This window comes from Bos indicus, chromosome 23, assembly GCF_029378745.1.
Source record: "Bos indicus isolate NIAB-ARS_2022 breed Sahiwal x Tharparkar chromosome 23, NIAB-ARS_B.indTharparkar_mat_pri_1.0, whole genome shotgun sequence".
Classification (NCBI taxonomy): Eukaryota; Metazoa; Chordata; class Mammalia; order Artiodactyla; family Bovidae; genus Bos; species Bos indicus.
Window position 1 is genome coordinate 2,775,783 of NC_091782.1, and position 17,763 is coordinate 2,793,545.

Here is a 17,763-nt window from a genome sequence, read left to right on the forward strand (position 1 = left end):
TTTATGTTTGCAATTCATCCATGTGACTGTAGGCAGCAGGATTTTTCCCATTTCCATATTGTTCTATTATGTGGATGTTTATCAATTTGTCAGTTTCTCTTTTTGATGGAAATTTGTGTCATTGCTACCCAGTTATTTTAAAAATAAGTGCTTAAAGCATAGAAAGAAAGTGAAAGTGAAGTTGCTTAGTCATGTCCGACTCTCTGAGACCCCATGGACTGTAGCCTAAGAGGTTCCTCCATAAATGGAATTTTCCAGGCAAGCATACTGGAGTGGGTTGCCATTTCCTACTCCAGGGGATATTCTCTACTCAGGGATCGAACTGGGGACTCCTCCATTGCAAGCAGATATTTTTACCATCTGAGCAGCCAGGGAAGCTCCTGCTTAAAGCATAGAATGTTATATAATTTATTATTGTATTTCCTATTTTCAGCAAGAAATACAATTGAGAGATATGTAGCCCAAATATATATGAAAGACCAAAATGTAAACTTAAATATTTGATTTGAGCACTGCTAAAGTGCTAATCTCCTAACCTATAGGTTTTTGTTTCCACTCCTATTTCAAACTCTAACATCAATAAGAAATTCCCTAATTTTGTTCTTCTCCAATGTTCTTAAAATATTATGACTTTGTGGCTAACTTGTATGGTTAGTAAATTATTTTATTAATGTATTGTGGCTTAAGTTTAAGAAAATCCATAAATGAAACTTCTGCACTGAAATGATGAACTGAATATTGATTCAGTTCATTCGTTCAGTCGTGTTCAGCTCTTTGTGAACCCATGGACCACAGCACGCCAGACCTAACTGTGCATGACCAACTCACTAAGTTTACTCAAACTCATGTCCATTGAGTCAGTGATGCCATCCAAACATCATACTCTGTCGTATCCATTTCCTCCCGCCTTCAATCTTTCCCAGGATCAGGGTCTTTTCCAAGCAGTCAGTTCTTTGCATCAGGTGTCCAAAGTATTGGAGTTTCAGCTTCAGTATCAGTCCTTCCAATCAATGTTCAGGAGTTATTTCCTTTAGGATGGACTGGTTGGATCGCCTTGCAGTCCAAGGGACTCTCAAAAGTCTTCTCCAACACCACAGTTCAAAAGCATCAATTCTTCAGTGATCAACTTTCTTTATGGTTCAACTCTCACATCCACACATGACTAATGGAAAAATCATAGCCTTGACAGGATGGACTTTTGTTGACAAGCTAATGTTGCTGCTTTTTAATATGCTGTCTAGGTTGGTCATAACTGTTCTCCCAAGGAGAAAGTGTATTTTAATTTCATGGCTGCAATTACCATCTGCAGTGATTTTGAAGCCCCCCCAAAATAAAGTCTGACACTGTTTCCCCTCTTTCCGCATCTATTTCCCATGAAGTGATGAGACCAGAGGCCATGATCTTCATTTTCTGAATGTTGAGCTTTAAGCCAACTTTTTCACTCTCCTCTTTCACTTTCATCAAGAGGCTCTGTTGTTCTTCACTTTCTTCCATAAGGGTAGTGTCATCCACATATCTGAAGTTATTGACATTTCTCCCAGCCATCTTGATTCCAGCTTGTGCTTCCTCCAGCCCAGCATTTCTCATGAGTTGCTCTGCATATAAGTTAAATAAGCAGGGTGACATATACAGCTTTGATGTAATCCTTTCCAATTTGGAACCAGTCTGTTGTTCCATGTCCAGTTCTAACTGTTGCTTCCTGACTTGCATACAGGTTTCTCAAGAGGCAGGTCAGGTGGTTTGGTACTCCCAACTCTTTCAGAATATTCCACAGTTCATTGTGGGTCACACAGTCAAAAGTTTGCATAGTCAACAAAACAGAAGTAGATGTTTTTCTGGAACTCTCTTGATTTTTCAATGATCCAATGAATATTGGCAATTTGATTTCTGGTTCCTCTGCCTTTTCTAAAACCAACTTGAACATCTGGAAGTTCACAGTTCATGTACTGTTGAAGCCTGGCTTGAAGAATTTTGAGCATTACTTTACTAGTGTGTGAGATGAGTGCAATTGTGCAGTAGTTTGAGCATTCTTTGGCATTGCCTTTCTTTGGGATTGGAATGAAAACTGACCTTTTCCAGTCCTGTGGCCACTGCTGAGTTTTCCAAATTTGCTGGCATATTGAGTGCAGCACTTTCACAGCATCATCTTTTCAAATTTGAAATAGCTCAACTGGAATTCCATAACCTCCACTAGCTTTGCTCATAGTGATGCTTCCTAAGGCCTACTTGACTTTTCATTCCAGGATGTTTGGCTCTAGATGAGTGATCACACCATCGTGATTATCTAGGTTGTGAAGATCTTTTTTATATAGTTCTTCTATGTATTTTTGCCACCTTTGGTAATAGCGTCTGCTTCTGTTAGGTCCATACCACTTCTGTCCTTTATTGTGCCTATCTTTGTATGAAATATTCCCTTCATATCTCTAATTTTCTTGATGAGATCTCTAGTCTTTCTCATTCGATTGTTTCCCTCTGTTTCTTTGAACTGATCCCTGAGGAAGGCTTTCTTATCTCTCCTTGCTATTCTTTGGAACTCTGCATTCAGATGGATATCTCTTTCCTTTTCTTCTTTCCTGTTAGCATCTCTTCTTTTCTCAGCTATTTGTAAGGCCTCCTTAGACAGCCATTTTGCTTTTTTACATTTCTTTATTTTGCGGATGGTCTTGAGCTCAGTCTCCTGTACAATATCATGAACCTCAAGCCATAGTTCTTCACACACTCTTTCTATCAGATCTAATCCCTTAAATGTATCTCTACTTCCTCTGTATAAAAGTAAGGGGTTGATTTAGGTCATACCTGAATGGTCTGGTGGTTTTCCCCACTTTCTTCAGTTTAACTCTGAATTTGGCAATAAAGAGTTCATGATCTGAGTCACAGTCACCTCCCGGCTTTGTTTTTGCTGACTGTATAGAGCTTCTCCATCTTTGGCTGCAAAGAATATAATCAATCTGATTTTAGTGTTGACCATCTGTTGGTGTCCATGTGTAGAGTCTTCTCTTGTGTGGTTGGAAGAGTGTGTTTGCTGTGACCAGTGTATTTTGTTGGCAAAACTCTATTAGTCTTTGCCCTGCTTCATTCTGTACTCCGAGGCCAAAGTTGCCTGTTACTCCAGGTGTTTCTTGACATCCTACTTTTGCATTCCAGTCCCCTATAATGAAAAGGACATCTTTTTTGGGTGTTAGTTCTAGAAGGTCCTGTAGGTCTTCATAGAACTGTTTGACTTCAGCTTCTTCAGCATTACTGGCTGGGACATAGATTTGGATTATTGTGATATTGAATGGTTTGCCTTGGAAATGAACAGAGATCATTTTGTTGTTTTTGAGATTGCATCCAAGTACTGTATTTTGGACTCCTTTGTTGACTATGTTGACTACTCCATTTCTTCTAAGGGATTATTGCCCACAGTAGTAGATATAATGATCATCTGAGTTAAATTCACCCATTCCAGTTCATTTTAGTTCACTGATTCCAACCATGTCAGTGTTCACTCTTGCCATCTCCTGTTTGAGCACTTCCAAATTGCCTTGATTCACTGACCTAACATTCCAGGTTCCTATGCAATAGTGCTCTTTATAGCTTTGAACTTTGCTTCTATCACCCATCGCATCCACAATTGGGTGTTGTTGTTTTGGCTCCATCTCTTCATTCTTTATGGAGTTATTTCTCCATTAATCTCCAGCAGGATATTGGGCATCTACCAACTTGGAGAGTTAATCTTTCAGTGTCCTATCTTTTCATCTTTTCATACTGTTCATGGGGTTTTCAAGGCAAGAATACTGAAGTGATTTTCCATTCCCTTTTCCATTGGACCACATTTTGTCAGAACTCTCCACCATCACCAGTCCATCTTGGGTGGCCCTACATGGCATGGCTCATAGTTTCTTTTAGTTAGACAAGGCTGTGGTTCATGTGATCAGATTGATTAGTTTTCTGTGATTATGATTTTCAGTCAGTCTTCCCTCTGATGTAGAAGGATAAGAGGCTTATGGAAGCTTCCTGATGGGAGAGACTGACTGAGGGGGAAAGTGGTCTTGTTCTCATGGGCAGGGCCATGCTCAGTAAATCTTGATATTGAGAATATTGATTAGAAAGACAGAAATCATAATTTAACCATAATTTTCTCAACTATGAGTGTGGGGAGAGCTTATTAGCCAAGATTGTGTGTTCAGGCTCTGTTATTCCATGTTTTGTACATAATGACTATGCAACCACTGAAATCACTGAGTACCACATATGTGTGTCTTGAGGTGCTCTCATGCTACTTTGTGCTGTATTGATGTGTAAGCTCCACCTAGAAAGCAGGGTTATTTACTGCTGCATCATGGCAGTTTCTGTTGGGTCAGCCATGAGAGGGGAGAATATAGTGTCTACTGCTATGTCTACTGGTCAGTCAGGAGAGAATACTGTTATGGCTGCTGTGCCAGCCAGGGGAGAAGTTGTGTTGTGTTAGGTTATGCTATGGCTGCTGTGTCAGCCAGGAGAGAATAAACATGTCTGCAGTTCCTGCAGCTATTTGAGTCTTCTTCTAGTCTATTGTCCATGCTTTGCCTACCTTGGGTTCAATGATGAGTATGAATAGTGTGACTAGTAAGACATTTGGCATCAGGAACAGGATAAGTGATACAATGAGCATTTTAAAAGTGCCTCCACTTCCAAATTCCATGAATTAAGAGACACCAGCCTCTTTCAAGAAAAAGTGAGCATTTAGACCATTATTTCTAGGATTGTAATAGTTCCTTGATTCATCTACTATATTTTGCATAATCAACACCATCTAGTTGATGTTTGAAGTTGAAGTATTGGATCCTAGAAGTTGTTAGAAAAGGAAATTTACATTCACTGACAATCTATCTTATGAAGCAGAGTTAATGGTTCTATGGATGAGCTAGAACTGTTCCCAATGGAAGAAGTTATTTGAGAAATCTCTTTCTAGGAGGTCAGATGTTTTTCTATCAATGTGCAGAACTTCCCTCCATTTCTTGCTTGAACCCCCTAATACTTTCTTCCTTGAGTTTCTGTAGCAACATCTGGCCTGCTCAGAGCCCAGGCCTGCTCTATTGCCAAATCAATCTAGAATTAAGCAGCCCAGATTTAGATGTTTGAGAACTGGATGCTTATGGTGACCAAGCTCTGAAGTGATAACACGTGGGTTTTTACAGTCAAGACCCTGAAGCCAATAGTTCAAGGCAAACACTTTGGGTGTGGGTGTTGTGTTACTTACAGAGTCATATTTACCCTCCCAATCACTCATCTTCCAAACCTCCTCTGCCAAGTCTTGCCTCCAAACACACACCTTCTCACTGGCTCAGTTTAAAGAACCAAAGATGAAACACTTTTTTACTTCTTCATCTATCCTGTTCCCCACTTCTAACCTGGATGTGTGAAAACACCAGGCTGTGGGTTGAGGAACTTTATCCAAGCTGATTTTTACCTTCTTCTCTCTGAGAACAGAACCAGGCTATGCATCTTAGCCCAAGGTTGAAGATGAGAATAAACTCAAGCTCCACTTCATGAAGCCTTATGTATTAACTATGGTGGGGATTCCCTGATACTATGCTCTGCTCATATTAAATTTTTCGTATCTCAGACCATCCTCAAATTAAGACCTCTTTAGTGATAGAGTCTAGCCTTTGCAGCCACTCTGGGTCTCATCTTTGAAGAGAGTCTGTTGTCTGGACCCACACTTCTGCACAGGCCTACTTCCAGCTCCCTCACATGCTTATTGTAAAAGGATGGAAAAAAAAAAAACAAAAACAAACTGTCCTGACATAAAAAAGATGCCATTAACTATACTCCATTAAGAAAAGTAAGTACTAAATTTTAATAGTGATTTCAATAGATGGGTGAGAGAAAAAAAAAAAAATCCAATGTTGAATTCTACTTAATCAGCTTTTTATAAATCACAGCATGAATATGTTCATCACTGACTCCTTGAAAGTAATTATCAGGAAAAATTATTTCCTTTTGATTACTAGAAAAGCATCTTTTAAATTATTAAACTCTTCAAATACAAAACTTATAATTATGCATTTAAAAATAAGAAAGTATTTCACAGCCATTAAGACACCTTCTCCAGAGGAAGTCAGTGGTGTTGCTATTATTCAGGCTATAAAACACAGGACAAAGATGGGGCCTGAAGAGTAGTAAAAATTGAATATGCACAAAAAGATTTTCATTTGGAATGTGGTCTACATGGTTGATCCAAAGTCCCACATGTCTAGTTGAACTAACAGACATATAAAGTATAAAAAATTTGGTATATAAAGTAACAGACATATAAAGTATAAAAAATTTGGTAAAGACTACCAAATTATCCATGCCAAGGAAATATGCAATCTGAATAATTCACGTTGATCAATTCTTTCTGAAGTTAAGTGAGGAGGCCACAAAGCCTCCAACATGTGGAATAGTCTAAGAATTCTATACTATATTTACTATCACTACTTATTCATTCTTTATATCATACACAGAAAATTATTTTACTGGAAGTAAATTATGAGATATCCTGAATATGTCATTACCCAGAGGAGCAGTTTAACAATGCTTGAACAGAGTGAGTGTTGTAGAAAATTATTGTGACTGATTGACTATATATTGACAGATTGTTGTTGTTCAGTTGCTAAGTCATGTCCAACTCTGTGACCTCATGGACTGCAGCACACAAGGTTTCCCTGTCCTTCACTTCTACCAAAGTTTGCACAAATTCTTGTCCATTGAGTTGATGATCGCATCCAATCATCTCATCCTCTGTTACCCACTTCTACTGTTGCCCTCAATCTTTCCCAGTATCAGGGTCTTTTCCAATGAGTTGGCTCTTCACATCAGGTGGCCAAAGTTTTGGAGCTTCACTTTCAGGAAGCTTTCAATGAATATTCAGAGTGAATTTCCTTTGGGATCAACTGGCTTGGGCTCCTTGCTGCCCAAGGGACTCTCAAGAGTCTTCTCCAGCACCACAATTTGAAAGCATCATTTGGTACTCAGCCTCCTTTATGCTCCAAAGCTCACGTTTGCATGACTACTGGAAAAACCATGGTTTTGACTATACAGACCTTTGTCAGCAAACTGATGTCTCTGCTTTTTAATATTCTGTCTATAGCTTTTCTTCCAAAAGCAAATGTCTTAATTTCATGGCTGCATTCCTCACCTGTAGTGATTTTGGAGCCCAAGAAAATAAAGTCTGTCACTGTTTCCATTTTATCCCCATCTATTTGCCCACGAAGTGTTGGGACTGGATGGATAATCTTAGTTTTTTGAATGCTGAGTTTTAAGCCAGCTTTTTCACTCTCTTATTTCACCTTCATCAAGAGACTCTTTAGTTCCTCTTCGCTTTCTGCCATTAGAATGGTATCTGCATATCTGTGGTTGTTGGTATTTATCTCAGCAATCTTGATACCAGCTTGTATCTCATCCAGCCCAGGATTTCACATGAGGTACTTTGCATATAAGTTAAATAACCAGAGTGACAAAAATACAGCCTTGATATGTTCTGTTCCCAATTTTGAACCAGTCCATTTTTCCATGTCTGGTTCTTACTCTTGCCTCTTGACCTGCATGCAGGTTTCTCAGGAGGAACGTAAGGTGGTCTGGTATTTTCAACTCTTTGAGAATTTTCCACAGTTTCTTGTGATCCACACAGTCAAAGATTTCACATAGTCAATGATCTATACATTTGCATATTAAAAAGCATTTAAAATATGTAGCATATCTAGAAAATGATTCAAGAGGTAATGAAATCTATATAAAAACTTAAATTTTTAATGAAAGAATGAAAAATATCAAGGATAAAAATATATTTTCAATGCTATAATTCACAGAACAAGAGAAGTACAAATAAAGGTGAGGTATATATAAAAATTTTAGTTTAGTAAATTTTTATAGTCTTCCTGGTATGGCCATTGCTACATTAATATTATTTTCTAAGTTGAAAACAACACAAAAATATTTTCTCATGTCATGATTTGGTCATAATCTAATCCAACCATTATAATGAATATAACTAAGCTATAATTTACCACTTCTTGAAATTTTCATAGTTAAGTAAAAAAAAAAGAAAAAGAAACATATTTTCTATATTAGTTAGTCTTACTAATAGGTTCAGTAAGAATGAAATAAGTAGCTGGGCCAAGGCCAAAATGAAATTCAGCTGTGGATATGTCTGGTGATGAAAGTAAAGTTTGACGCTCTAAAGAACAATATTGTAAATGAACCTGGGATGTTAGGCCCATGAATCTATGTAAATTGGATATGGTCAAGCAGAAGGATGGTAAGACCTAACATTGACATCTTAGGAATCAGTGAAATAAAATGGATGGAAATGGTTGAATTTAATTCAAATGACTGTTATTTCTACTACTGTAGGCAAGAATCCCTTAGGAGAAATGGAGTAGCTCTAGTAGTTAATAGAAGAACCTGAAATATTCTCGTGTGCCACCTCAAAAAAGACAAAGTGATCTTGGTTTGTTTCCAAGGCAAAGCATTCAACCTCACATTAATTCAAGTCTGTATCCCAACCACTGATGCTGAGGAAACTGAAATTGACAGATTCGATAAAGACCTACAAGACCTTCTAGAACTAACACCAAAAAAAAAAAAAGCATGATAGGGGATTGGAATGCAAAAGTAGGAAGTCAATAGATACTCAGGGAAGAGGGTGCATTTAACTTCTTAAAACTATCAGCCCGTGTTTGGTGGACATTGCTTCTGCTTATATTTCATCGCAAGAGTAGCTGTCTGGCCACCCTGGGTACAGTATGCTGTGAGAACAAGCCTGTGTGAGTTGGCTAGAAATGAACACCACTTGGAGGAGTGCTGTCATCCCAAACCAGGACCATTCAGGGAAGCCAGCACCTACTTCAGATCAGATCAGATCAGATCAGATCAGTCGCTCAGTCGTGTCCGACTCTTTGCGACCCCATGAATCACAGCACGCCAGGCCTCCCTGTCCATCACCAACTCCTGGAGTTCACTCAGACTCACGTCCATCGAGTCATTGATGCCATCCAGCCATCTCATCCTCTGTCGTCCCCTTCTCCTCCTGCCCCCAATCCCTCCCAGCATCAGAGTCTTTTCCAATGTGTCAACTCTTCGCATGAGGTGGCCAAAGTACTGGAGCTTCAGCTTTAAGTATCATTCCTTCCAAAGAAATCCCAGGGCTGATCTCCTTCAGAATGGACTAGTTGGATCTCCTTGCAGTCCAAGGGACTCTCAAGAGTCTTCTCCAACACCACAGTTCAAAAGCATCAATTCTTCGGCGCTCAGCCTTCTTCACAGTCCAACTCTCACATCCATACATGACCACAGGAAAAACCATAGCCTTGACTAGACGAACCTTTGTTGGCAAAGTAATGTCTCTGCTTCACCTGTCAGCTAACTTCAGATACACGAGTGAGCTGAGCTGAGGTCAGGCCAACAGAGTCCAGCTCTGCTGAAGCATTTCACTAGTCAACTCACAGACAGGAGTCAGGAGAGGAGACTGTCACCACATCCTGACTGTCTTCTGCCACATAGTGGCATGTCACTCCAGGACCTTCTTTCAGAGATCAAGCCTTGAGCCTTTGGAGTGGGAGCATAGATTCCAAGACTGCAGACTACCAGAGATCTCCTAACCCTAGGGAGTATCAAATAGTGAGAACTCCCACCAAGGAAACCACATGAATGCATGACCTGGCATCACCCAACCACCAGTAGCATCCTGTGCAGGACTCCTCATCCAAACAACAAACAAGACAAAAATACGAATTCAATCATCAGCAGACAGGATTAGCACCTCACTCAGCCCTGTCCATCAGAGGGGAAATAAAAAACTCAGCACAAATATCACCCTATATGAAGCTCACAGAAACCACTGGACCAAAGTTAGGAGGGCAGAAACCAAAAGGAAGAAAGAATTCAACCTTGAACCCTCAGAAAAGGAGACCTCAAGCACAGTGTTTAAAAAAAAAAAGAGAGAGAGAGAAAAGAAAAGGCAGAGAAATACTGCATAAACGAAGGAACAAACTAGAAACACAGAAATAGAAATAAATGAAGAGGAAATAGGCAAACTACTTGAAAAATAATTCGTAATAATGATAGTAAAGATGATCAGTTCAGTTCAGTTGCTCAGTCGCGTCCGACTCTTTGCGACCCCATGAATCGCAGAACACCAGACCTCCCTGTCCATCACCAACTCCCAGAGTTCACCCAAACCCATGTCCATCGAGTCAGTGATGCCATCCAACCATTTCATCCTCTGTCGTCCCCTTCTCCTCCTGCCTTCAGTCTTTCCCAGCATCAGGGTCTTTTCAAATGAGTCAGCTCTTCGCATCAGTTGGCCAAAGTATTGGAATTTCAGCTTCAACATCAGTCCCACCAATGAACACCCAGGGCTGATCTCCTTTAGGATGGACTGGTTGGATCTCCTTGCAGTCCAAGGGATTCTCAAGAATCTTTTCCAACACCACAGTTCAAAAGTATCAATTCTTTGGCACTCAGCTTTCTTTATTGTCCAACTCTCACATTCATACATGACCACTGGAAAAACATAGCCTTGACTAGACAGACCTTTGATGACAAAGTAATGTCTCTGCTTTTAAATATGCTGTCTAAGTTGGTCATAACTTTCCTTCTGAGGAGTAAGCATCTTTTAATTTTATGGCTGCAATCACCATCTGCAGTGATTTTGGAGCCCAGAAAAATAAAGATGATCAAAATCATAAAATGAAAATGGAGAAAATGCAAGAATCAACTAACAAAGACCTAGAAGAATTTAAGAATAAGCATACAGAGACAAACAAATTACTGAATTTAAAAATACTGTAGAAGGAATCAATAGCAGAGTATCTGAAGCAGAAGAATGGACCAGTGACCTGGAAGATAAAAAGGTAGAAATAAATGCTTAAGAGCAGAATGAAGTAAAAAGAATGAAAAGAACTGAGGATAGTCTCAGAGACCTCTGGTATGATATCAAATGCACCAACATTCGAATTATAGGGGTCCCAGAAGGAAAAGAGAAAAAGGTTATGAGAACATTTATCAAGAGATTATAGTTGAAAATTTCCCCAACATTGAAAAGGAGATAATCCATCAAGTCCAAGAGATGCAAAGAATCTATACAAGCTAAGCACAAGGAGAAACACACCAAGACACATACTAATCAAACTAACAAAGATTAAACAGAAAGAATATTAAGAGCAGGAAGGGAAAAACAATACAAGGGAAACCCCAAACGTTTAATAGCTGCTCTTCCAGTAGAAACGCTGAAGTTCAGAAGGGAATGGCAGAATATATTTAAAGTAGAGAAAAGGAAAAAAATCTACAACCAAGATTACTCTGCCTGGCAAGGATCTCATTCAAAATTAATGGCGACATCAAAAGCTTTCAGACAAGCAAAAATTATGCAAATTCAGTACCATAAAACCAGCTTTACAACAAATGTTAAGGACTTATATAGTCAGGAAATACAAAAGAAGAAAAAGATCTACAAAAACAAACCCCAAACAATTAAGAAAATAACAATAGGAACATATATATCCATAGTTACTTTAAATGTAAACGGTTAAATGCTACAACCAAAACACACAGACTTGCTGAATGGATACAAATCAAGACCCATATATATGTTGTCTACAAGAAATCCACTTCAGACCTAAACATACACATAAAATGAAAGTGAAAGGATGGAAATATATATTCCATGCAAATGGAAGCAAAAGAAAGCTGAGGTAGCAAACCTTGTCTTAGACAATGTAGACGTTAAAATAAAGAATATTATTAGAGGTAAGAAAGGACACTATATAATGATCAAGGGATCAATCCAAGAGGAAAATATAACAATTGCAAATATCTGTGCACACAACATAGTAGCACCTCAAGACATAAGACAAACACTAACAGACATAAAAGGAGAAATGGACAGTAACACAATAATAGTAGAAGATTTTAACACTCCACTTATACCAATGGACACATCATTAAAGCAGAAAATTAATAAAGAAACATATCTTAAATGATACATTAGATGAGATGGATCTCATTGATATCTTCATGACATTCCATCCAAATGCAGAAGACTACACATTCTTCTCAAGTGCACATGCAATATTCTCCAGGATAGATGACATCTTGGGTCACAAATCAAACTTCAGTAAATTTAAGAAGATTGAAATCCTATTAAGCATCTTTTCTGATCATAATGCTATGAAACTAGACATCAATTACAAGAAGAAAAAAAAAACTGTAAAAAGTACAAACAAATGTAGATTAAACAAAACATTTCTAAATAACCAACAGGTTACTGAAGAAATCAAAAGAGATAAAAAAAATTCCTCAAAACAAATGACAATAACACAACAACTCAAAACCTACCTGTGGGGTGTAGCAAAAGCAGTTCTAAGAGGGAAGTTTATAGCAATAAAATCCTACCTCAAGAAACAAGAAAAATATCAAGTAGACAACCTAAATTTATGTCTAAAACAACTGAAAAAGAACAAAAAAACTCCCAAAATTAGCAGAAGGAAAGAAATCATAAAGATCTGAGCAGAAATAACTAAAAAAGTAATGAAAGAAACAATAGTAAAGATTAATAAAACTAAAAGGTAAACACCTTTTTTTTTTTTTTGAGAAGATAAATAAAATCAACAAATATTTAGCCAAACTCATCAAGAAAAAGGAGAGAAAAATCAAATCAACAAAATTAAGAATGAAAAAGGAGAGATTACAAGAAACAATGCAGAAATACAAAGGATTATAAGAGACTATTATGAGCAACTCTATGGCAATAAAATAGATAACCTGAAAAAAATGGACAGATTCTAAAAAAAGTCCAATCTTCCAAGATTGAACCAGGAGGAAATAGAAATTATGAACAACCCAATTACAAGCACTGAAATCGAAGTTGTGATCAAAAATCTCCCCCAAAACAAAAGCCCAGGACCAGATGGCTTCATAAGTGAATTCTGTCAAACATCTAGAGAAGAGCTAATGCCTATCCTTCTAAAACTCTTTCAAAAAATTGCAGAGGAAGGCACACTTCCAAACTCATTCTAGGAGGCCACCATCACCCTGATACCAAAACACGACAAAGACAACACACAAAAAAGAAAACCACAGGCCAATATAACTGATGAACATAGATGCAAACATCCTCAACAGCATTTTAGTAAACAGAATTAAACAACACATTAAAGAAGCTCATGCAACATGTTTAAGTTGGGTTTATTCCAGGGATGCAAGGATTCTTCAATATATGCAAATCAATCAACACAGCATATTAGCAAATTGAAAGATAAAAACTATATGATAATATCAAAAGATGCAGAAAAAGCCTTTGACAAAATCCAGCACTCATTTATGATTAAAACCTTTCAAAAATGCACATAGAAGGAACCTACATAAACAAAGTAAAGGTCATATATGATAATTTCACAACAAACATTATTCTCAATGGTGAAAAACTGAAAGCATTTCCCCTAAGATCAGGAACAAGACAAGGGTGTCCATTTTCACCACTATTATTCAGCGTAGTTTCAGAAGTCCTGGCTACAGCAATCAGAGAAGAAAAAGAAATAAAAGGAACCCAGATTGGAAAAGAAGAAGTAAAATTCTCACTGTTGGCAGATGACATGATACTATACATAGAAAACCCTTAAGTTACTATCAGAAAACTACTAGAGCTAATCAGTGAATTTACCAAAGTCTCAGGATACAAAATCAATACACAGAAATCATTTGCATTCCTGTATAACAACAATGAAAAATCAGAAAGAGAAATTAAAAAATCAATCCCATTCACCATTACAACAGAAAGAATAAAATATCTAGGAATAAACTTACCTTAAAAGACAAAAAAACTGTATACAGAAAAATATAAGACATTGATGAAAGAAATCAAAGATGACATAAACAGATGAAAAAATATTCCATGTTCCTGGGTAGGATGAACCAATATTGTGAAAATGATTATACTACCAAATGCAACTATATTTCAATGTTCAGTTCAGTTCAGTCGCTCAGTCGTGGCCGACTCTTTGCGACCCCATAAAACTCAGCACGCCAGGCCTCCATGTCCATTACCAACTCCTGGAGTCTACCCAAAGCCATGTTCATTAATGCCATCCAACCATCTCATCCTCTGTCATCCCTTCTCCTCCTGCCCTCAATCTTTCCCAGTATCAGGGTCTTTTCAAATGAGTCAGCTCTTTGCATCAGGTGGCCAAAGTATTAGAGTTTCTGCTTCAGCATCAGTCCTTCCAATGAATATTCAGGACTGATTTCCTTTAGGATGGATCCCTATTAAACTACCAATGGCATTTTTCACAGAAGTAAAACAAAAAAAAATTCACAATTCATATGGAAACAAAAGATCCTGAATAGCCAAAGCAGTCTTGAGATGGAAGAATGGAGCTAGAGGAATCAACCTTCCTGTCTTTAGATTATGCTACAAATCTACAGTCATCAATATGGTATGATACTGGCACAAAATCAGAAATATAGACAAATGGAACAGGATAGAAAGCCCAGAAATAAACCCATGAATCTATGGGTACCTTATATTTTACAAAGGAGGCAAGAATATACAATGGAACAAAGACAGCCTCTTCAACAAATGGTGCTAGGAAAACTGGGCAGCTACATGTAAAAGAATGAAAGTAGAACACTTCCTAACACCATACACAAAGATAAGCTTAAAATGGATTAAAGACCTAAAACTATAAAATTTTTACAGAATTTTATTGTTATAAAAGAAACTGTAAAATTCTTACAGAATTTTATTGTTCTAAAAGAAACTATAAAATTCTTAAAGGAAAACACTTTAAGAACACTCTCTGACATAAATTACAGCAAGATCCTCTATTACTTATCTTGTAGAATACTGGAAATTTAAAAAAAAAAAAAAGGACCTAATTAAACTTAAAAGCTTTTGCATAATGAAGGAAACTCTAAGGAAGGTGAAAAAACAGCCCTCAAAATGGGAGAAAATAATAGTAAATGAAACAGCTGACAAAGAATACGTTTTCAAAGTATAAAAGCAACTCACACAACTCAATACCAGAAAAACAAATAATCCAATCAAAAAGTGGGCAGATAACCTAAACAGACATTTCTCCAAAGAAGATGTACAGATGGCTAATAAATGCATGAAAAGTTGCTCAATATTGCTCATCATTCAGTTCAGTTCAGTTCAATCACTCAGTCATGTCCGACTCTTTGCGATCCCATGAATCGCAGCACGCCAGGCCTCCCTGTCCATCACCAACTCCCGGAGTTCACTCAGACTCATGTCCATCGAGTCAGTGACGCCATCCAACCATCTCATCCTCTGTCGTCCCCTTCTCCTCCTGCCCTCAATCCCTCCCAGCACCAGAGTCTTTTCCAATGAGTCAACTCTTCACACGACGTGGCCAAAATACTGGAGTTTCAGATTTAGCATTAGAGAAATGCAAATCAAAACTGAAATGATGTATCATCTTACATCAGCCAGAATGATCATCATCAAAAGGTCTACAAACAATAAATTCTGGAGAGGATGTGGAGAAAAGGTAACTCTCCTAAAGCCACTGTGGAGAACAGTGTTGAGATTCCTTAAAAAAAAAAAAAAAAAAAAAAATTGGGAATAAAACTGCCACATGACAAGTAATTCCACTATTAGGTATATATCCTGAGGAAATTATAATTGAAAAAGACACATGTATCCCAAAGTTCATTGTAGCAATATTTACAATAGCTAGGACATGGAAGGAAGCTAGATATCCAACACCAGATGAATGGATAAGGAAGTTGGAAGTTGTGGTATATATACACAATGGAATACTTAGCTATAAAAATGAATGAACTTTTGTCAGCTCTAATGAAGTACATGAAGCTAGAGCCTATTCAGTTCAGTTCAGTTCAGTCACTCAGTCATGTCCGACTCTTTGCCACCCCATGAATCACAGGACGCCAGGCCTCCCTGTCCATCACCAACTCCTGGAGTTCACTCAGACTCACGTCCATCGAGTCAGTGACACCATCCAGCCATCTCATCCTCTGTCGTCCCCTTCTCCTCCTGCCCCCAATCCCTCCCAGCATCAGAGTCTTTTCCAATGAGTCAACTCTTCACATGACGTGGCCAAAGTACTGGAGTTTCAGATTTAGCATTAGAGAAATGCAAATCAAAACCGAAATGATGTATCATCTTACATCAGCCAGAATGATCATCATCAAAAGGTCTACAAACAATAAATTCTGGAGAGGATGTGGAGAAAAGGGAACTCTCCTAAGGCCACTGTGGAGAATAGTGTTGAGATTCCTTTAAAAAAAAAAAAATTGGGAATAAAACTGCCACATGACAAGTAATTGCACTATTAGGTATATACCCTGAGAAAATTATAATTAAAAAAGACACATGTACCACAAAGTTCATAGTAGCAATATTTACAATAGCTAGGACATGGAAGCAAGCTAGATATCCAACACCAGATGAATGGATAAGGAAGTTGGAAGTTGTGGTATATATACACAATGGAATACTTAGCTATAAAAATGAATGAACTTTTGTCAGCTCTAATGAAGTACATGAAGCTAGAGCCTATTCAGTTCAGTTCAGTTCAGTCACTCAGTCATGTCTGACTCTTTGCCACCCCATGAATCACAGCACACCAGGCCTCCATGTCCATCACCAACCCCTGGAGTTCACTCAGACTCACGTCCATCGAGTCAGTGATGCCATCCAGCCATCTCATCCTCTGTCGTCCCCTTCTCCTCCTGCCCCCAATCCCTCCCAGCATCAGAGTCTTTTCCAATGAGTCAACTCTTCGCATGAGGTGGCCAAAGTATGGAGTTTCAGCTTTAGCGTTGTTCCTTCCAAAGAAATCCCAGGGCTGGTCTTCAGAATGGACTGGTTGGATCTCCTTGCAGTCCAAGGGACTCTCAAGAGTCTTTTCCAACACCACAGTTCAAAAGCATCATTTCTTTGGCGCTCAGCTTTCTTCACAGTCTAACTCTCACATCCATACATGACCATTGGAAAAACCATAGCCTTGACTAGACGGACCTTTGTTGGCAAAATAATGTCTCTGCTTTTCAATATGCTATCTAGGTTGGTCATAACTTTTCTTCCAAGGAGTAAGCATCTTTTAATTTCATGGCTGCAGTCACCATCTACAGTGATTTTGGAGCCCCCAAAAAATAAAGTCTGACACCGTTTCCACTGTTTCCCCATCTATTTCCCATAAAGTGATCGACCAGATGCCATGATCTTCATTTTCTGAATGTTGAACTTTAAGCCAACTTTTTCACTCTCCTCCTTCACTTTCATTGAGTCTTTTTAGTTCCTCTTCACTTTCTGCCATAAGGGTGGTGTCATCTACATATCTGGGGTTATTGATATTTCTCCTGGCAATCTTGATTCCAGCTTGAGCTTCTTCCAGCCCAGCGTTTCTCATGATGTGCTCTGCATATAAAATAAATAAGCAGGGTGACAATATACAGCCTTGACGTACTCCTTTTCCTATTTGGAACCAGTCTGTTGTTCCATGTACAGTTCTATCTGTTGCTTCCTGACCTGCATATACAGAGTGAAGTAACTCAGATAGCGAAAGATACATTTCAAATATTAATGTATATATACAGAATACAGAAAGATAGTACTGAGGATCCTATTTGTTGGTCAGCGAAGGAAGCAGGCAGTGAAATAAAGAATGGACACAGTGGGAGAAGGGAAGGATGGGATGCTTTGAGATAATAGCATTGAAACATATACATTACTATATATAAAATGGATAGACAGTGGGAGTTTGATATATGATG